The 22,251-nt window shown below is 40.0% G+C and overlaps 1 protein-coding gene across 10 annotated transcripts in view; it reads left to right on the top strand.

Annotated features, from left to right (window-relative positions):
- The window catches only part of HECW1 (HECT, C2 and WW domain containing E3 ubiquitin protein ligase 1), a 267,140-nt gene that overhangs the window by 96,598 nt on the left and 148,291 nt on the right, over positions 1-22,251 (top strand). The gene's annotated exons all lie outside the window — the stretch shown is intronic.

Raw genomic sequence — 22,251 nt, 5'->3', positions numbered from 1 at the left:
TGCTCTTATTTATACTGTGTCATTAGCAGTGAGCTGCAATGACTTTAATAAAATGTTAAGAAGAAGAATAATTCGGGGGCGTAATCTCACTCCAGGAGGATTCACACCGACTTTTAATTGGAAAACCTCTGGTGGGTCCATCAGATTTGGATAGATTCAGAAATTAAAAAGGGGTCTAGTTCTGGTAATCATCTAGATTGATGTAACTGCACTTTATTATACTTCTATCAAAATACACTGATTTCAAATGAATTGTTCCTCATTGTATTCATGTATTATGCAGGATGTCTGATGCAATGCAGTGTAACCCTTTTCCACCCCTCAATCCTCCCTTAGCGACCAAAATATATAGACACTGAGTTCACTTCTGCAAAGTACTATGTACCCTGTACAGTAATTTAACAACACTTCCAGACTTTGTCATTCCACATCCCTGATCAAAGTGAACCTGACCATTGGAGTTCTTCCTCTTTTAAAGTTACCATGTGCTAGTATGAATGGAATTTGTGGTCTCTAAGTTCCCCAAAGAAAACATGCGCTTTTCTTTGGAGAAGAGAAATAGCGTACTCAAAAGACTGGACTGAGATTTATAGAGAATATCCGTAGTAAAAGAGCTACATTTATCTTTAAGAAGGAGTTAAGTGTGAAGAAGTCTGTCAAGCAACAATTTCACTTTTTCAATTGTAATTAATGTTTTTGGTGATCTACACCAGTCTGCTGGGCAAAATTTAGAAGTCATGTAGAGGCATATATAAATTGCATGACAGGTGTATCTCTTTACAGCTGTCTGAATTTGAGGGCAATCAAGGGAATCTTTGATATGACCTAAATTCTAAAGGAGTTAGAAAGGATATGAATTATACTTGATTAGATTCATCTCTGTCTTTGACCTCAAGCATCTGGTATTAGCAAGGATGCTATGTGCAGACATTTTACAGAAATTCAATCCTAGAAACAGGTTCTCGCTTCTCAGTATGAAGCTATTGCTGATGATCTGCAATTCCTAGTGTTAAGTTAAATTGAGAATATTGTTCTAAAGAATTGAAGGGAACTGCTGAATTGTCTACAAGATCCACAGGATATGATAAGGCTGTTTACATCATTTATTTAAAAAAAATACATTGATGGGAAATTGTTTAATATACAAGAACATTGATTTTAGTTATCCCGTTTTTGGAACAGAAATGCATTATAGGATCTAACCTTTAAAGCAAGATTCTAATTTGCAGCTGCTGCTTTGAGCTTCAGTTACCAATCTGTGAGACTGATCACACTTTCTTTTAACTGTTGAAGAAGTCTGAGGAGGAGCAGAACAGGGTTTTGAAAATGCCATAGTATCTCAGTTTATTGACAAAAGGTGTGAGTGAAACTGGGCTGCTGGAAGCTTTCTTCCCTAATCCACAGCAGAGGAGAAAGAGGCAATGTGAGAAAGCCTCTTCAGGTGGGCCATATTTCATTAAGAGCTCAACTATGCAATGAATTATGGCAGCTTAATAAGTTGCTCCTGTTAGCTGAGACATAGTAGCTGTTGTTAATTGATTGCATGTACATTCTTCACTTGCCCTAATGTGAGAAAATGCAGCTTAGCATAGCCATTCCTCACTGACACTTAAAACTAAGTCATACTACACTGTAGTTGGGCAGCTCACGCTTGACGAGTTTTCCTCTTGGTAATTTGTTATGCTGCCATCATTAAGCTTTGAATCTCAGCCCTGAGATTGTGTACCAGTGCACTCATCGAGGACAAATTATTGCCCTGTCCAAAATTAAAACAGGAGAAAATGAAGTAGGCAGTAATAAATAATAGCACACGTAGATAACCTTAGAGCTGCTTGACTATTGAAGTGGGAAGTTAAAGCAGTGAAAAATGTTGATGCATGTAAACCATATTTATGTAAAGGCATATTAGAGGGTTCCTGCTCATTGTTGAGAATTTTACAGAAAATTACACAGCTTTGTAGTTGATTAAACATTATGTTAAAAACTGCAGTGCCTTCATATACTTCATGTATTTTCTATCCAAAGGCACCTGCGTAGACCACCTTCTTTCAGACTTTTTGTATTTTGGACAGAGATTGCATCTGCATGTTTGCAGAGTACGTGGATGTTGTAACATTTGCAGGAATCAGAAATCAGTGGTCATTAAAATCAATCTCAGAAATATATTTTCTTTTTCTGAGAGAGCCTAGAGGACAGGACAAGGTTATGTTTAGTGGTAATGCAGTATAAGGATTGCTATGTTGGACAAAAGTTAACTTGACGTGGTGTCCTGTCTCCAAAAATGGCCAGTGGTGGAGACCTGGGGAAGTGTATAAAGATAAGCAAGTGCTAGTGACTCTCCTAGCTGGAGTGTTCTTTCTGTTAATCTGTTGCTAAGGCAATTCCTGAGCTAGGTAGTCTTTTTATTTACTAGTGGTCAAGACATGTAGTAGGTAACGAAGACACGGCAATTCATTTTCAAGGTGTCCACGTTTTTCTTCTATGCATTGTGTTACACTTCCCTTAAGTGGATATTGATGGAGTTTTACTAAGTATATCATTAGTTCTCTGTAAAACAGAGAACTAAAACAGAACTCTCACTTGCAAAGGTAACCCTTCAGTTCTGTGTTTACTTTTGCCAGTAAATATCTGCACTTTGGTATCTGCTCACCACGTATGAGTCAATGTTGGCAGTTAACCTTTTCTGAAGCAGTATGTAGATGATAAAGGTATACACCACAGTGTTTGGCCCATCGTAGCTGGCAGGAGCCACAATAAAGGGGAAATCATAATGTGGCCAAATGAAGAATCAGTCCTACATATGGAATTTAAACTCCTACATAGAGAATTTAAAGTCCCCAAGACCTTAAGACAGACTGGCTTGGTAGCTATTCTTGAAATGTAGAAGAGTTTAACATTTTCAGTAGTGTCACTTTGTGAGGTAAAATAGACTTGTTAGCAGGGAACCATGGGGATCATCCTGTCCAGTAGCCTCAGAAGTTGAGTTTTTTCTTTTGCCAACAGGTGGGAACTTCAGTACTTCCTATCATGTGTTTTTCAACCTTGCTCAAGAAAATTACCATTCAAGTTGCCAGCCACTTGAAGTAAAGAACTTAAAAGACATTTTTGAATGTATGGGTTTTTTTTATTATTTATTTATTGAAGAGCTATATGAGTGAACTTGAAAATCACAGGTATTCAAGGTTGGCTGATTTCCAACTGTGAAATTCCCAGTAATATGAAAAAAAAAAAAGTTTTATTAGTGGAGTCAAGTAAATACAGACTCATTTTCTACATTTTGAATCTGTAGGCATATATCATGTGTTTGAAAGCGTTTTGTTCAAAATCCTTAATGTTCCCCAATAGAGATAGTATTTCTTTCCTTTATTCATGAAAATTAATAAGAAAATGAAATATGGCATTCTAACTGTGTAACCTGCAGTCATTATAAATAAAACCAGTATTTAGATACTTAACAGAAAACTAACATCTAATCATTGCAGATACTCAATAGTGTGTATGCAGTGATCTAGGATCTGGAATAGCAGTAAGTAAAGGCAAAAATTGCTGGAAGGTATTTTCTTCATGGTGGTAGATTATCACAACAGAAATCTTCTATCACACTTAATTGTAATGACCATTACAGGCAAAAACCATTGACCTGGAGGACCACGGTAGATGGAAATTGTGCACATGCTGTCACTATGGGCAAAGCGACTAGCAATATTGTGAGAGATCTGTAGACACGTGTCAGGCGTGGAGGACACAAAGAAACACATGGGAAGAAATTGAAACCATTTTTTGTGTAAACTGCACTGCTTGTGCTTGTATAAAGCTGAAATTCTGCAATTTCAGATGCTTCTCAGCTGCTTAAGCTGTACTTTCACAATTGCTCAGTGTGTTGCCCGATCTGATACATTCATGGTTACTTGTTCAGGTATATTTAAAATCTCACTAGGCTGGGGAAATCATTCTTGTGTGGTGGGTCCATAACAATGCCAAATAGCTTTCTCTTTTTATTATGTGTTTCTATGTTTTAGGGGCAGTTAGGTAAAGGTGTTGCTTTCAAATTTGCTGATAGCATGGTTTAAGACCACCTAGGGAGCCCTCACTTTTCAGAACAAAGATAATTTCTTGAAATATACCCATACAGCCTTTTCAGATACCGTAGCCACTTAAAATTTGTGTTTGTTTTGTAGTGATCTAGGTTTTCACCTTGGAAAGTACTAATATCTTTCCCAGAGAGGCATATGCCTTTCCACTTTGCATATCACAAAATTGCAATATAATGTTGCCAGACAGATATGTAATTGGTGTGAGCCAGAGAGGGAATTGCTTCCAAATTACAGTATGAATGCAAGCAGAACAGAACTCATCTCCTATTAATACTCAGCAAACAAAAAGCCTTAACAGCTGCAGAGGCAATGTCGTACTGTGGCCAGTTTTGCATTTCTGCAGAAGTCTAGCAATTTTTTTTTTTTGACAGCCAGCGATAAACAGTAACCATCCCCTGTAAACATGAAATGGTTGGGGTCTGGGGAGAGGAAGGAGGAGGGAAGAAAGCCTGCATGCCACTAGGGTTGTGTACTTTGTGTTAAGGCTTGGAGGGCACTGCAGTGAAAGGACCAGCCAATAATGGGTTTTCCAGGAAAGCAAACATGCTCTACTTCATTGGAATTTCTGGCACGCTTTTTTGGCTTCTACAGCAATACAAAGAGAGAGTGCAAGAAACCATTTCACTGAGGTACGATGCAGCGTCTTCCTGTAAGCATGGTATCAAACCATCATATCCTTAAAATGATGAGAAAAGTTTTGACACAAGTCAGAATTGCACTGAAGACAGTCAAATACCGGGGACCTCTGTTAATCTACTAGTCTTCTGTACATTGTTTTACTGTGTGGCAACTGAGAAAACGATTTCCAAGTGTGGAAACTTATGCAGCAATTGGTTGTTTAAATTTGTTACTCTTGTTGCTGCATTTTTATCAAAGCCAATAGCAAAGACAGATGATAGGCCTTGCAAAGAGCAGAAAATACAGTTAGTTATTCCTGTTGACCTTGAGAACCAGTAGGGACATAATGGTAAAAAGACCATGCAACTAAACAAATCAGAGGTCTGAGAGATCCTGGTACACCTGCAGGTAAAAGGTAGCAAAGGAAAAATAATGTCCTGTGTCACTGTCAATATACACCATGTATGTGTGCATGTATGGAATACAAACAGAAAGATGAACCAGAACTGATGTGTAACCAGCCCTTCCATCTGGGGCTTCCTCTAGAAAATCTGTTTAACATTGCTTTAGGCAGACCTAAGGCCACTTTTAAAGCACAAAGAACTGAAGGATGTAGTAGCCTCAAAGGTTTCCAAACAAATGAGACACAGTCATAGCAACAAAAGTTTTAATGAAACCAGAATCGTTGAAAATTATTCCTTTTTCTGGACAGGCTGTTGACCAGTCCAGCCCTCTAAAATAATTTCCTGTCTTCATTTTCATTGCCCCGGCGTCTCTCAAATCACGTACACTTCCCTGCTGAAAGTGTGAAGGAAGAAAATGTAGATAAGGCCATTGGAAGTCCATCCTGCTGTGCCTTTGAGCAAATCAGAACATGCGGCATGACTTCAACTTTCAGGAACCCACAGATGGTGGAACTGGAAAACTATTTAGCAGAACAATGTCAGAGGAAAACAAACCAAACCCAAAACAAAACAACAACAACAAAAACCAGATATGAAGCAACAAAAGAGGCTTGTGTCCAAAAAGGCACATTTACTGCTTGCATCTCTCCCTGCCACTCGTACTAGTCTTATTGGTGCCTTTTGGTTGTCTTCTACCTTACACACGCATAGCACTTCAGCTTTGTGCCAGGCTTAGCTTCGGGACAGGAGAACAGTCTGATCCTGTTTCCCAGTTCAGAGCTGTCGTGGTTACTTAAGAACCCTTTCCTTTGGATCCTTTTCTGAACCTTTAATCTTTGCCATCATTTCATTTTCTGTTGTTTTTTGCCTTACAAAGTCTTTCTGTGCCAGGACTGTAGCTAGCAGCCTGCCGTGAACGAAAACAGGTCAATCCACACAAGACTTCAGACAGCGATTTCTCGGCTTCCTGCATGACTGAACTGTGGTAGCTTAACTGTGAGACGTGTCTGCAAATCAGAGTTTTCTTCATCTTTCTCTCTCTTTGCCAAACTTATTTTGTCTCTTGGATATGTTTTGTTTTTATTTTGGAGACCAGTGCTGTTTGTTTATTTGTTCCCACACAGGGAAGTGGACGCTTTGTGTTGCAGCACGTGTGCTTGGTGACTCCATGCTGGGACAGCCTGGCTGGTCCTCATGCTGCCTGCTCTCTGCTTTGCATGGCATTGCTGAAAGAAATTACAAAATATTTACGTGCACAAAGCTCAGACTGATGTGAGAGCTTGGATATGCTGGTAATAGGAATTTTGGAAAGTTCTTTCAAGGTGAACTGGAAAGCTTTAAATGAGAAGTAATGCTTGATCCCAGGCATGCTGAAGGTAAAGCAAGTCTGTCTTCACTGAGCTGTAGTTTCCAGCCACAGAGACCACAGCTTTCTGTCTTAGCCACTTAACCCTAAACAAGCATGGCCATTGTATCAGTGCATCAGAGACTGAACATCTTGTAGTTCTCGAGGCAACGGTGAAGAACAGCAGTAACATTTAACCAAAGTTTTAGTGCTAATTGCACTGAACCTTGGAGCATTTGGGACTTGGTCCAACTTGGACCAACAGATCTAGTCTCATTTGTTAACTTTCAGATTTGTATTATTTTTGTTGTTGTTGCTTTTGTGTGTGGTTTTTTGTTTTTGTTTGTTTGTTTGTTTAATATGGTAATGTCTGGTGTCTTCTGTGCACAGCAGATCTTCTTTCTTTTCTATATACTAAGCCATTTCCTCTCCTAAAGAGCTAAGACCATTTTTTGAAGGTACTATGTTCAATGCTAATGTTTGATAGCTAGGTTTGAAAGCTGAGATTGGGAAGATAGACTGAAAGTTGAGGGATGGAAACAGAAGCACAGAGTGAAGGAAGTGACTTGTACTGCATGGGTTACAACCGCAGATAAGACTTCAGTTTCCTTGCTCCCTGCATAGTGTCTCATCTGGTATTTTAGGCTGTCTGTAGTCTGTTTGCAGTCTGCACTATTGGGAATTAGTTAAAAGTTGTACTCTGAAAATAAACGTGCCATACTGCACAGTGCATTTCTCTTCTTTTTGTTCTTTAAGAAACAGAGCTTCTGAAAGCTCTTCTGCTGTAAAGAGTGCAGAGGCTTTCTGCAGGACTATTATGTCTTTATCAAAGTTGCACACTCAGGCTTATGCCTGAGAAAAGGTGGTGCTGAAAGAATCAGGATTTTTCCACTCGTTTCTGTTTCATATTTTTTAAGCCAGCTATGGATATTCTGGTTCTGCTTGTTTTCTTTCCCAGATGTTGTCAGGTTGAGCGACAGCAGTAGCTTCCTTCACAGTCCACCACCCCAGGTCTTGCCTGACTGACCCTCTACCTACAACAAAGATTTGTCAAGTTGCTTCACTCACTAAACATAAGACTGACACAGCAGGTTTCAGCCTTGTTATTCCCTTGCAGCTTGTCTTGTCTCATAAGTAGGCAGAAGGATGCTGTCATCTCGGAGCTGCCAGGTGACCCCATGTTCTGGACACACAGACAGTAAGGTCCACCACCAGCTCAACCTGGCACGTTGTCACCCAGACTGGAAGAACAGTGCAGACTGGTGAGGATGACTGAATCCCAGCTGCAAGCTAATGCAAAGTGTTACCTGTGGCACCAGATGTGCCTCCTGCTGTGAGGTTCAATGCCACATGATTTCAGACCTTGGGTAGAAGGTCATTGACAACAAGGGGGGAAAAGTACAGCCCTTTCCTGTTCTCTTCTCCTTCATTTATCCCAGTGTTTTCTTCATCCCTGTTATGTTTTTTGTTTTTTGTTTTTGTTTTTTTTTTTTGCCTGCACACATCTGCTCAGCCCCTAACTTGACTACCTTTCTTAACTTGGGGGATTTGTGAGGGCACTAAGAAGATTGTGACTGTTTGGGAGGACTGGTCTTTTTTCAGGCTCATGTGATCCTAAGGTAAGGGGAAAGTTGTCAGAGTTCACTCTTTGTAAACAGGAGCTCGTCTTACTCCGAGCTTGTTGTTTAGCACCCTTTAAAAGAAACAGGTAAGGATGGGAGGGCAGCTGGTAGTGCTGGCACTGTGAAGAGATTGAAAAGAGGCTATGCACTCCTTACAACAGTTCCCACTGGAAGCTGTCAGGAGCTGGGAATGCCCTGGCGTTTCCATGCCCCTGTGTTAAAATTTGTGGGCAGCTGTAAGCTCTGATCAGATCTACTGCACTACCTCTGCTCAGATCCCACTGAGGATACTGGGTAGGGCCTATATCCTTAAGCACTCGTGGAGCTGTTTCTTGGTTATGCGGTTGTTCTCCAGAATAGAATAATTTAAGAGGAAGCCATCAAACCACTCAGGACCTGGCATTACATCACAGGAAATAGTACATGCTCATTTGGGGTCTTCAGCAGTCTAACTGTAGGTGCCAAATTTTGAAAATAGTGGTTCACATCCATGTTTGTTTTGCTCTTCAAATCACATAAAGCACATCAGCGATATGCTCAGGCACATTGTACTTGCTTTAGATTCAGAACTCCTGTGTGTGTAATGCATTATCTCTTTTCACTTTGGTGTCATTCAGGGATGTACTTGAGGAGATGAAGAGAGAGTCTTGAAATCCAGTAGTGTGGCTAGTAGCTGTATTGTTCTCATCCATTGTCTGAAAAATGCATGAACAGACACTGCTTTGATTCTTTGAACTTTGCATGTTAGTATTCTGCACAATGGGTGCTGAAGTCATATAATTATTTTAATGGATCAGTATAACTTAGATAATGTTTTGTGATTGATAATCTTTCTGCTGCTGACAGCAAGAGATTACAATGTCATCTCTAATTCATGAATCAGTCTTAGCCACTGTGAAATACTACTGGCAGGTCTCTTTTGGATGATGCTGTCTAGGGAGTTGTTAGAATTGCCCTGGAAGATGGATTCCCTCTCTCTTGCATAGGGACCCTATGCTCTTGCCTTGAATATTTCCACTGGACGCATTTCTGAAGCTGCTACAAGCCAATAAATCCCCACTGAGATCAAAAAGAACTGCTTGCATTTGGCACCTGTGTGCCATCAGGCCCAGCCCATTTTGTGTGCAAGCATGTACAGAGAGCCCAGGTGCAGATTTTGGCACAAGTGGTTTTATCTTTGTAGAAAAACAAAAACGAGATTCATGTGGAAGATGAAGACAGTGGAAATGGGGAGCAACTGTGACTGGAAGGGTTATCAGCACATGAATGAAAAGGTCAGATTTACTCCAATAGAGTGCTGAGATGCCAAGCCTTGTTTCAGAAATTTTCTTACTAGTTACAATAAATAAATAAACAGACAAACACACACTGTATCCATGTTTTTAAAATTAAGGATGTAAGTTCAGTTCATGTATGCAAAATATTTCAGGAGACGAGGAGTCTGTCTTGTAAGGTCTCAGGTGCCATTGAACTTGAACATTCTTGATTTTGGAGGGCATAAGGACCCCAAAGGTGGGAAACTAAGTATAAAGGGTGAGCTGCATCAAGGGCTTGCCTGAGAGAGCAAACTCAGCAGGCTGCTTATTAACGGAGTCCATGTCTAGTTTAAGGGTCTGAAAAAATAGATCAGTGTCAGTAATTTACCGTTTACAATTTTGGAGGATTTTATGGATTTTTTGGTAATCCTGTTAAATTTTGCTCTGAAAGTAATTCATCAAAACAGATCTTGGAGTGTGTGTATTAAAGACAACATTTTTCTTGGTTTATGGAAGCAGTGAACCTTCTTCCCATCTGCTGCAAGGCTCTTTTATACCTTTCGGCTGTGGTAAAGCATCTGAAGGGCTCTTTTTAAATGTCTGGTGTGGCACAGGAAAATCTCAGTATAAAGGGGGATAAATCCCTTCACGTAATACAGAAATTTGGTTGTAGTCCTGCTATGTCGTTGTCCAGTTTGGGCCAGCCACTGAGTCCCGTATGACTTGTAGTGGTTATGGCAACATTCATCCAATGTATTTGACCTTCCATGAGGCTTTTACCTGCTTCAAAAAGCAGAATTATCCCTGTGGTGTACTGCTGTAGTAACTCATCAGGTTTATAAAAAAGAGCATAAATGATGCAGAGAGCCTTTTGATATTTCCCTTTTCTTTATAACTAGTTAGTAAATCTAGCCCTGTCATTGTCTTAGTCCTGGTCCAGGGTTTCCTGCTATGGGACTCCTAGATGTCAAGAGCACTTTCTCTATCCAGAATAGACTTATTCAGAGAGCAGGAGGTTAGCAAGGATAAATTAATATCTCCCTGCAGGGTCTGAACACTTTTGCGCAGTAGAACCGTCTTTCTGCAATGTCTTTAATATTGGTAATAGGATCTTGAGAGCCTCAGAAGAATTGGGTTTTATACTTCCAAGCTATTCTCTAACCCTTTCAATACTTCATATGTTCACCTTACCCCATTAATAACAGGTGTAATTTCCTCCCATATCTCAGTGCTAATAGTTTTTATATTAAAAATAACTTGAAATAGATACTTTTGCTGTAATTGTTTCTTAATTAAATCTCCATAATGATGCTTTTTTTTTGTCCTTCCCCTTTCATTAAATTATCTATGCTGATTTCATTATGCATTCTCTCTTTAAAAGATGTTCTGCCGATGGACTTTTTTCAAGCCTCCTTTATCAAAAGAAGCTGCTACAGTGAGACCTTTAAGGGTAGGCAGCAGCATTTATTCCAGACCCTTCTCCCTGGTGGTGGGGCCTGTGCATCTGCCAGGTACTTGTTCACCTCTGAGATGGTAGGAAGCAGAGGCGAAGGGAGGTGATGTGTTTACTTACCTGGGATGAGCTGTCATGGCTCACTTGCAGCTCTAGACTCGTCCCTGAGAATAAGAGCTACAGGTCTGATGCCTTCTCATCATCCACTCAGGGAACATTTTAAGGAAGCTTTATGTGATCAGATTGCATGTACTGATTATCTTGATTCCTTTTACTGACTTCTTTAAGAAAGCTGTGAATGCAATCATAGGATAACCTTGGGAGGAAGGCAGCTCTGGGGGTTCAACTCTCTGCTCAAAGCAAGTCCAGTTAGAGCACGTTGCTCAAGACCATATCCCAGTGAAATTTTGAATAAATTCAAGGAAGGTCTCTAAGTTTTATTGACTTGTTCTTTTTGCATGGTTGGGGTGCTTTACAAGTTCAATAATGATTGCCATCCTTTGGAAAAAGAAAAAATAATGAGAAATAACTTTAAAAAATACCGGGGGAAATAATAATTATAAATAAAACACATGATATCACCTATAGAGTTTAAAAATAAAAGTCATTTATTTGCATCATGAGAAACAAAATAGATTTTGGTTATGAAGCAAAGTGCTGCTGTGTTACAAGCATGAGGTGAAGCTGGGGATAGAAATAAGATGGGGGACACACGTATCAGAGTTTAAGCTGTGGATATTGTAACTTGCCAGCAATGTTCCCCCAAAAAGAGACTTCTGAATGGCAGAAGTAGAAAATGTGGAAAGTGCAAACACAAAGAGAAAAAACACTCTGTGTAAAAGTATAATCTTTTTGTGGTAGATGAACACTGGGGACTTTTCCCAGGCAGCTCATGGTAATGGCTCTCGTTTCCTGAGGGTCCGCCTAAACTCAGCAGGCAGAACAGTTGGAGAAGTTGCTTTTGTGAAATGAAGGTCTCACATGCATCTATTTCTCCTTCCTCTGGCTTCAAAATTCAATCTGCATGCAGAAAAGTATCTTAATGATGCAGTTGTCCAGCACAGGCCTCACAGGTTTACATTATATGACTGCATTTCTGCTTCTCCTTCTCTGTTCCCATAGAATAAGTCTACAGGTGGGAACACATCAGGATGCATCAGGGCCTTGTAGAGATGTCAGAGTCTCAGTTTGTCTCCCTACTAACTTGCTGTTTGTCCAAGATACTGAACAGCACTTCCTGGGAGTGACATCACTTCGTAACCTGAATTACTCCAGAGATAGCTGGAACCAACACAAGCTGATGCATGATGACCCCCTTGGATTGTCAGGCAGCATTTGAACAGCAGTTACCACACCAAAACATAATATGCCTACAACGTGTTAGATTGTCCTGTCCGTTTAATTGCTACAAAGATTTAAGGATGAACGAATATTTCCTCAGAACAGAATACAAATGCATTGTTAAGATTTTGTTTTGCAGCAAGGAATTTTCCGTAGCTGCTCATGTATAGTAGCTAAAATTGATTTCTTACCTCTTAACCTCTACGTTAACCTAGAGAGCTCTAAAAGGTGCATTTTCCTGTTCCTGTTGATAAAGGTGTTTGCCCAAGGTGAAATGGGCCAGCCCTCTTCACTTACAAAACACTGATTACTTTTTTTCTTTTTATCGTGGCATTTCATGGGCATGTAGAGAGATGGGACTTTTCTTTTAGTTTGCCTAGGATTTCTTGATTTACATATATAAATATGTGATACTCTGTAATTAGCACAATTCTGGATTCAGGCTCTGTTCAGGGACAACCACAGCAGAATCACCAGTGCTATTTAAGGCATTGCTATCCCTCTTTTGTCTGCGCTGCCTCTCTGCTAGAAGCAGTCTTTCACCACCACATCCTTTTGGAGGGACCATTTGATTTCTTGTTATCACCTGCAGCAATCAGGGTAGTTTAGGTTATCTTCAGGTGCAATTTCTAAAATCCTCTGCCTGTTACCAGGCTAGCTAATGTAAGCAAATGTTTGGGGCTGAATAGGCTCACATCACCTAGAGACTTCAGGTGTGTGGGGCTCAGGTGTGGGCTTGCACTCAACTGAAAGCCAAAAAGTGTTTTTGCTGATCACGTTCTAGAGCAGAGGGAATCTTCATGTGGGCTCAAACTACTTTTTTTTCTGTTTGAATTTCACTCTAACTTTTGAGGGAAAGCAAATCAAACTTGCCAAAAGAAAGCTGAGTCACAGCTGTGTTGATTTCCCTGACCAAAGAGGAGGTGGCAGTCAAGCAGATCAACCAGGTTTATCATGATCTCTACCTTACAAAGGCAAAGGATAAACAGGCAGAGTCAATACAAAATAAAAGCTTACTATAAAGCTTTATTTGGGAAACTTAGGCCAATTTTCAGCCTTCTTACAAAAGATTGATAGAAAGTTTCATTACTGTTTGTGAAATCTTCCTTTTACTCAGTCAATATCAGAGCAGAGCCCTTCCAACTCATGTCCTGCACTGTACATATTTTACTATGCTGTCAGTGGCAGTTGTGTCTGGCAAGGGCATGAAGATTAAGCTAGTGTTGATTACAGAGTGAAGAGTGTCTTTTGAGGGCTGTGAGCAGCCTCTGGAAGGGGCTTCCAGTTGTCCTCTGGAACATCTCTTTCAAAGCAGCCAATCTTTAGTTGTATCAAAACACCTCGCTAGGCTCAAAACAGGGAGAAGTGTGACAGTGCATAGCGTAATGATTGACGTCTGTATCTTTCAGTGGGGTTTGAACAAACTTACATCATGTTGCAATTGGAACAGGCTTAAGAAGGGCATAAATTAGATGGGAGAAGGCACTTGTCCTTGCAGAGCAGCTCTCTGGACAGCAGGATCTGAAGTGCTCCACTATTTAGGGACTGAAATTCCTTCTCTACTGCAGTCGAGAGAGCTAGCTGTTAATTTAGACAGGGTAAGGACCTCACCCCAAAGTGTCAGAATTTGCAGTTTTTATATTATTAACTCTGCCCCTGGTATATATTCACTGATAAGCATGAAAATTTGATATAATTCCCTTTTTCTCTTTGCACTTTTATAACAAGGAAAAATAACCAAATAAATTGTTTCTGGGACAAGATTTTCTATGGTGGTTTAAAGCCAGTGCGCGGGTGCTTTGTAACTGAGCTGTGAAACCCTGAAAACTGGGTTAATAATGAACCTTCTGACACAGCTTTAACAGTAGCACTGCTACCAGGCACCTCTGTAATTACTGCTTCTCTACAAAGTCTGCTGAGCTTCTATGATAGATTAAAAAATCTCATATTGTGCTTTTTTTGTTAGAAAATGACTTAGTAGAAACCTTTTAAATGTATATAATATGTGCAAAGATAAAATTCCTGCTTTTGAACTAGCCCATTTAGGTTTTGTGCAGTTTGGAAAATAGAGTCAGGGTTTGCTTTAGCAGATCTATTTCTTTTTTGCAAATTTTATAAATTTGTTGCATTTGAGATGCAATGAAATGCTAAATAATATCTCTATGACATACACAAACGATTTAGCTGACCTATGCATATTATGTGCTGTGGAGTATAAACCCAGTTGGTAGTGCATTTAGTGGATTTTTTTCTTTACCTAGATATTTTCAAACAGAAATAGCACAGGAGCTTTAGAAATATTTTAGAGAAGGGCAGCAGGACTGAGTGACGTGGAGATGTGAAAGGAACAGATTACAGCTCAGGAGACTATTTCTTTTGGAAGGAAAATAAGAGGAGGTAGGTGTGGTCTTCAGCCACTGAAATCATTCAGAGTTTTTCTGTTGGCTTTAACAAGAGATGAATCAGGCTTTTAGCAGATGGTATGCAAGAGTCATATAATTCAGATCCTAGAATATGTTTAAAAGGATAAGTTAACGAAAAAAAATAAGCAGTTTTTTTTTTTTTTCTTCCCACGGACCAAAAATTTAGTCCTTCAAAACACTTGCATTTTGTAAGCTGCAGCTTGTCAAGGCTGACAAAGATTCCTGTACACTGGCAGCTGACTCAAGTAGTATCTGCCAGCCCTCTTCATGGTAGGTATGTTCTACAAGGTAACAAGAAGGTTGAAAAATGAACGAGCAAAACTATAAAGCAACAATATTGGAAATACGTTTACCTATTCCTTAGTTTTAGTGTGGCAGCCAGCAGTTGGATGTCTGCAGCAGCATTGTTTGAGCAAACTATGTACATACGCTTTCTCTGACACACCAGCTTGACACTGCTCAAATGCACATCTTATGCTGGCCTTTTGCTAGCAGGTAAATCTGTGTATCCTCAGAGCCTATTTGAGACTTTGGGTCTGGAATATACATCTGCAAGTAAAGGACCTATTTTTGAAACACGGTAGGCTACGTATGTCGTGTGTGTGAACAAATACAGATCCATTAGTTGGAGGTGATGTCTGCTCACAGCAGCTGAGAGTTCAAGTGTTTGATTTTCAGACTAAAATTCCCGGAAGTAGTACAGGAAAAAAGCATGCAAACCAATCTATTGCAAACTCATCCTGGAATCGTTCTCTCTCCTTTTAGAACTGAAAAGTTCAAGTCAGTAGGACAGCTTGTTCCTCTCCTGTGGTCTCAGAACTTTATTCCTGACTCTCTTCAATGCCCTTTCTCTTTCTGCTTTCAACACTGCTAAAAAAAGACATGCTTAATGGTGGTGGTTAATAAGAAAAATTACTTAAAAAAAAAAAAAAACACAAAAAAACATACTGTATTTTTTATAGATTCTTTTTGACCTGGTGAGTGAACTGAAACATGTTACCTGCAAATTCATTTGTATGACTTGGGCAGTGCGAGTTGTATTTTAAAATATTCAAGCTACAGAGTTGTGATGATTGGATGGGCGGTGGCACAGGCACATGTTTGAGCATCTCAACAAATGGAATTGGTTCCAAGAGGCTACGTGCAGCTTCTAAAAGCAGGGAACAATTCCCCTGAGACTGGTGAAACCCAAACAGAAGGTCTAAAGGAACCGTTTGGTTAATGAATCTGCAGTGCGTTATGTATTTGTGCCTGTTATTGTTATAATTGCATTAATTTTAAATGACTGTTTGCATGCTAAAAGAGCTGTCCTCCCGCAGAGATAGCCCTTTCCCTCCCAGCGCTCTCCATGTGTGTGCCAGGCCATCGTGCCTCCAGCCAGCCAGTTAGACCAGTTAACTTTCAGGCTCACTCCTTTGTGGCTGCTGGACTGAATGCTGTGCTCTCTCAGTGGGATTCCCAATGCAGGGAGTGACAGGGTTACAGCCTGGGAATTTCTGAAGTACAAAGCTAGCTGTGATTTAAGAGAAAATAGGTGTAGGGCACATCTGAACAAATGCTTTGAAAGAAATTCGTAATGTACTTTTCAATTTCAGTGTGACCCAGCTGATTGCAGCTTAAGTAATAAGTAGAGCTAAATCCTGTGATGACCTGCTCAGTCCAATCCCTTCAGGTCAGTACAGAAGCATGCCTGTAGTGCCTTACCTCTATAGGGGCAGATTCACCAGCCTCAATATTTACCTGCTGGGAATTTAACTGCTACTGAGCTACTATGCTATCCGGTGCTAATAAGCTTTGCTAGGGTCTGTACTGAATGTCTTCTTGAGCGCTGTTTTACAGAAGAGAACTCTTTTCTCCTGTGGCCAAAGAACAACCCCATGATTATGAAAACCAGTTTATGAAAGGACTTGAAACACTCACATGTTTCTCTTCTTTGGATTGGAGGAAGCATCATCTTATGGAGGAGTAAATTAAGTCAGGAAAGAGTGAAACTACTTGTATAGCAAGTCAGTGGCAGAGGTTCAAAGAGAACCCAGCTTTCCTGACATCAGAGCTTCTCATCCTACGCACCTAATGCTCGGTGTGTTTGTGCTAGAGACAGCAAAGCAGCGACGCAGGTTCTGCAGGACTCCTGAGGTCTCCTGCCTCACTCCAGGCTCAGTAAGCAGACATCCATATGCCACGCTGCAAGGAAGTGCTACAGCATTTTCCTGTTTTAATATTGTTGCATATAGACTAGCAAAGGTTTAGAATCACTTTCTTGGGGCCATAGGAGGTATGAATGCAAGCGTCATGATTAGGATTAAGTGCCATATTTTCTTGTATACAACTGTATACAATTCTCAGGGGGAAACATACACAATATACACTTCACTAAAAACTAGCAATAACAGATGTTACAAATGTGCAGTTGATTCAAAGCAAATCTACTCCAGAATCATCCTCTCTGCTGATTCTTCCTTTTTCAGATGCCCTTTGTCTCTGCTTTTGGGTTTTTGTTTAGGTTCTCTGCAAGCTTGTTTCTAAAAAAGTGTTTTAAAAATAGTCTGGGTTATCTGCAGTCTGGACTGTATAGTTATCCCACTGTGTGTTGTCACATAACATCTGTTAGATCTTGCTCAGGCTATTGAGAATTTGCATTAGGGTTTCCTTTCCACGGTGCAGCAAACTCCATGGGAGTTGAGCATGCTGGGGTTTCAGACCTGAGCCTTTACTGTAAAAAAAAATAAAACAATGTTTCCTGTCTGTCACCTGCTTGTGTGACTGCAGCAATTTCAGCTTCGATAGGCTTGAGCAAGCTGGGAGTTCCTGTTGTCAGGACAGCAGCTCTGAAGGCTTGCAAATGTCAGCTGCGGCCAATGAAGCGCACATCTATGACTTGCACTGTGGGTCCGAGCATTAAGGTGCAAAAAGCCAGAGAAAATGCAACAGCCACCTGGTGGGCATCTTCAGGTGACTGATATACTGGTGTCTGTATAGTATTTTTTTTAATCAACAGGAACTAACAGTAAAGAACTTTTTTTTTTCTTTTTTTTTTTTCTTTTTTTTTTTTTACATTCCCCCAGTGTACATCTTGATATATTTTGCTAGGGAATAAACCTTTCTAATTCCATAGCACCTCATCCAGGCTGCATACAATTCTCTGTCCCCTTGTGTGTTTAAATGTAGTATTTCCATTCCTTGCTACTCCAGCATATGTTACAAGATAATAAGTTTCACCTGCACAAACGCAGTATCTGGTTCATAGTAATTTTTTTCTCACAGTTACAGTTATTTATTGCACCTGAAAGCTCCTTGCTCTCATCCAATGCTCTCATCATTAGGTTCACTGGTCTTTTTTATGGTCAGGATATTTTATCTTGCCTCTCGACTTAATCTAATCCATTTGCAGCCCCCTTCTTTTTACTGGTTTCAAGTAAGATACTTTGAAATTACTGGGTTTTAAAGAGTCGTGTTTCATTTGGTAATTACTGCAATTTTCTTCCCTAATTACTGCGTTGCAAATAAATGGTGAACAGAAGTTAATACTTTAAAAAAGAAAAAAAATACAGTTGTCACAATAGGAAATTGCAGAGGGAGCTCCAAGGTGAGAAGTAATAACAGGTATATTGTGTTTTTCTTAGCAGCTTTTTGATCTTTCTTGATAGCTTATGCTTTGTCTTATAAATTCCCAGGGAAATTAACAATAGGCACCATAGCAGCGGTGGCTAATCAAACTGCCCTTGTGAATAAGAGTTTTCTGAATGGGTGAGCAGACACATATAGGGCCATCGCAAGCCAGAAGAAATCCATCGCTGTTGAGTGGCTCAACCAAATGCAGCAAGTTACATGCTTTCTACTTCTGCAATCAGAATTTTAACGTGAATCGCAGAAGTCAAAGTGTGCTTCCCGTAGAAGATTACTTTATGGGCAAGCTTCACAAGAGCAGTAGTGTTTGATGGGTCTGTCCTCATCTTTGTAAAGAGAGCAGAGAATCTTAGTACTATGTTCCAGCATCCCATATGATTGTGAATCCAGCTACAATCAAAAGAAGATGACACAATTTGACATAATCTCTGTAGGCAGAACTGCCTGTGAATTGCTTGCCTGAGAAGGAGTTTCACATGCTGAGTCCTGTAGGGCCAAGATCACTGCTTATGCATGGCCTTATACTGTGCACAGTCTGTATCCAATCTACAATAGTAAGCACATATTGGCATTGTTAATGGCAGGCAAATATATAAAAATGTACCTAGAGTACAGTCACAGTTCCTAGAAAAGGAATTGGATGTGCTGCCTTCCCTTCCCTGTCAAATAGAGACCTGAGCAGTGCTAAGGAAGTGATTTCGAGACTGGCAGTGTTCAGGCCATAGTCAGACAGTATGTGAGCTGGTATTGAAATAGAAACCGTGATAAAGAGGATGATTGACATGTGCGAAGTTAGAATGCCAAGGGCATTTCTCTTCGAGATGTTTTGTATGCTATCAGCATCTGAGATCCTCTGATCTGTGGGGACTGTACAGTTCAGAGAAAGAAAGGACCTACAAAAGGTCTGTGTGTCGAGTAGACAACTGGGATCTTCTTTGTGCCCCCTGGGCTTTGAAGTTATTTTTCTTTGACCAGTCCTCACTGGAAGAAGTAAGCCTACCTGAGCATGCATATGACAAGCTCCCATCCCGGTTGAGCTTAGCAGCAGTACATGGGAGAGGAGTCTGGGCAGCATTGTTTTAAAAGGCTAAGGCCAAGCCTTTATCCATTGTATCCAGATGCCACACTGCATTTACAAAGGCATCACACTGATGGGGTTTCACCAGCCAGTGGTGTGGCTTATGAGTCTTTGTGAGCGCCAAAGGGTTTGAACACACTTTCTCTGCCTGTGATTTCTCGGCAAAGAGGAGGAAGATAGGTCCTGCTGCTCTAAAACAAAGCATTTGTAAGACTAAGGAAGAAGAGAGAGACAAGCTCTGCCTCAGTAGTGTAGCTGACATGCAGCTTTTATTCAAGGCTCATGGTTCTGAGGGGGCAAACCCAATTAATTATAAGAGCTCTGGATGTCTAAACAAGAGAACAGCTCTCTGTTGTGAAGACACAGAAGTGTGTTTTGCTCTGTTTAATTAATGCTTAAGGACCTTCACAGGTAAGTCTTTAGTGTACTGAGAAAAGACCTCAAACAGTGCTGATTTTTCAGAATAACAACTATGGGGAGCTTCGTCATTTGGTAATTACATTGCAAGGCTATTTACCTCATACTTGTATTTAATAATGTAACAAGTGTTAAGTGATAGAATTAGATATTGTTTGCTGCTGTTCAGGTTGGAAAGAAGTAAAAAAAAAAAAAAAGAAAAGTTATGTGGAAAGGAATAAAATGTTTGCAAGGTGGCTAGAGGAGTCCAGGATCCAGTGTGTGCTGAAGATCTCAATATCTGCAGCACCATTATCGTGCTAAAACTGCCTCTTGTGCTCAGTAGAGTTGCAGTGCCAAATCCAGGTGCAACTGTCCTTGTTTCCACCTTATACTGTTAGGTGCCTTGCAAATAAAACCAAATAATCCTGAGGCAAAAGGAGAGGAGCTGGCCATTCATCGGGTTGCTCCCTTGTAACGTTTTCCTTGCCTTTAATTCCAGTGCCTGGATTTCTGACCTTCATTTTGGTCTTCCAGATTTTGCAAATAATTCTCTTCCAAATTCTATGAAAATAGTTCTGCTTTGTGGTAGAGCCAGGAAAGCCACAAATGTGAATTGTAACACTTGCAATCACGTTCTTGGTAAGTGTAATGTATTACTAGTTGTCTAAGAGAGTACCTCAACATCTCTTCTTCTTCTTTGTGCATGGGGCCGGTAATGAGTTTGGAGCTACTAGAACAATGGTGAGCTCTTTAATCTCAAGTAGCATTTTGCTGTTTTCTTCTGCTTGTATTAGGGCATTCATACTGTGACAGCAGTGAACAGTCTTTGTTGTATGATAACACGATATGTAATTCTCTTAATCGCTCAATGTGAGCTCTTAAATGTGATGATTAGAAGTAGCAGCAACAAACAGTAACATGCTTAGCGTAGTGGATAAATGATAGCATTTGACTACTGAGAAGCTTCTTCTGCAAGCATTTTGATTTTTCATTCAGCTGTCTTCTCAAACTGACCATTTCTTGCTTCATTTTCGTGGAAATACTATGCTAAAAATATCTTTAGATGTGCAAGGAATGTGTGCATACTGATTCTGAAGTCACCTGAAGTTCTGATATTAAAATAAGACAAGCAGCTCTTACTATGCTGTGAGTAACAGCGCTACATTTCTGAAGGCTTTGCTTTTACATCCAAGTGCAAAAGATACTTGCTCGGTAATGCTCTCATTTTGTTGTGAGGGGGACAGGCTGACTCAAGGGAATGTTACTCTGTTTCTAACATGAAATTCAGTTATGCTTATCAGATGTAATCAAAGATAGCTCAAGAAGTGTTGTCACAAGTGTGTTAAACAACCTCTAATGTAAATAAAAATATGAATCCTCCCTAATTTAGCTGGGTTTGGAGTTGCGAGGTGGCCCTTCTCATGCTGTCTTCTCCCTTCACAAATCAGGCATGGGGTAAAGTTGGGGATTACACCTCCCTAAATACTAATCATTGATCATAAGGATGATGCAATTTTCTGTTTTTATAAATTGGCAGCAATTCCTGGTCCACCCAAGCCTTGAGATCAAGGGGAATAAAAAGTTGTTGTGATGTAGAGGGCTGTGTTTGAGGCACTTGGCTTCCTAAGGCTACTTCTGCAATTCATAAATTACCTCTTGCTCATGGCTGTGCCTGAAGGCATAATGCAGTCATTTAATTAAGGCCTTAAAGTACTGTTGCACTGATAAAAGCAAGGAGTTGATGGTTCACAGGCTTCTGCTCCAGGAGACAATTAACAGGCAGACATAACACCTGGAAGCCTGAGAGGCATCATTGTGACAGGGATAGTCAAGAGGAACTTGCTTCTTCTGGGACAACTCGGTGGCTGTAAATAGGACTAGGGAAAGGAGAGGGGTCCCCAGCTCTGCACGTTCTTGTCCTTTCATGGATCTTTCATCCGACTTGTAGTTCTGAGTTTATACCTTTCTCTTTTGTCCCTGAATCACTTTTACAGTACCTCTGCAAAGTTCAGTGGTGTCCATGTTTCTGTTGGTTTATTTTTTTCTATCCGTTTATATAATATATTAATATATATATTAGTGCCTAATTGCACTCTCGTCTACCATTTCTATAATTCAGGTTCTCTTCAGGAACATTGTCAGTGACTCTAATGTACCTGAGGGGACACTTCTTTTCTAATGTAGTGAAACATGGCTTTCTGCATGTGTACGTGGAAGGATTGGTCTAAAAGTTACTGCTTTTTTTCTTTATCTTTTTTCAGAGAGCTAGTGTTGCATGCCTTTACATGACATTTTTGAAAGCTTGTTGCTGTATAAGTTTAGAACCCTCATATTAATCCAATTGAGTGGTTGAGGAAAAATTGAATCACTCAGACAGGAGAAATAGTAGAGAGGTTATTTGAGCATAATGTGCCAAACTGTAAAAAATAGAATTGTGTAGATGTAGAAATACTTTCTACATGAATCAATTTTGCTAAAGAACCATCAAGAGTTAATTGTAACCAAGGTGACAAGGAGTTTTAAAAGAGAAGTCTTATTTTAAAACTTAATCTGATATAACTATTGCATTTCAGATGTTATTTTATGTCATC

The sequence above is a fragment of the Anser cygnoides genome, chromosome 2, assembly GCF_040182565.1.
Source record: "Anser cygnoides isolate HZ-2024a breed goose chromosome 2, Taihu_goose_T2T_genome, whole genome shotgun sequence".
Taxonomy (NCBI): domain Eukaryota; kingdom Metazoa; phylum Chordata; class Aves; order Anseriformes; family Anatidae; genus Anser; species Anser cygnoides.
This window is presented reverse-complemented; position numbering and strand designations above follow the sequence as displayed.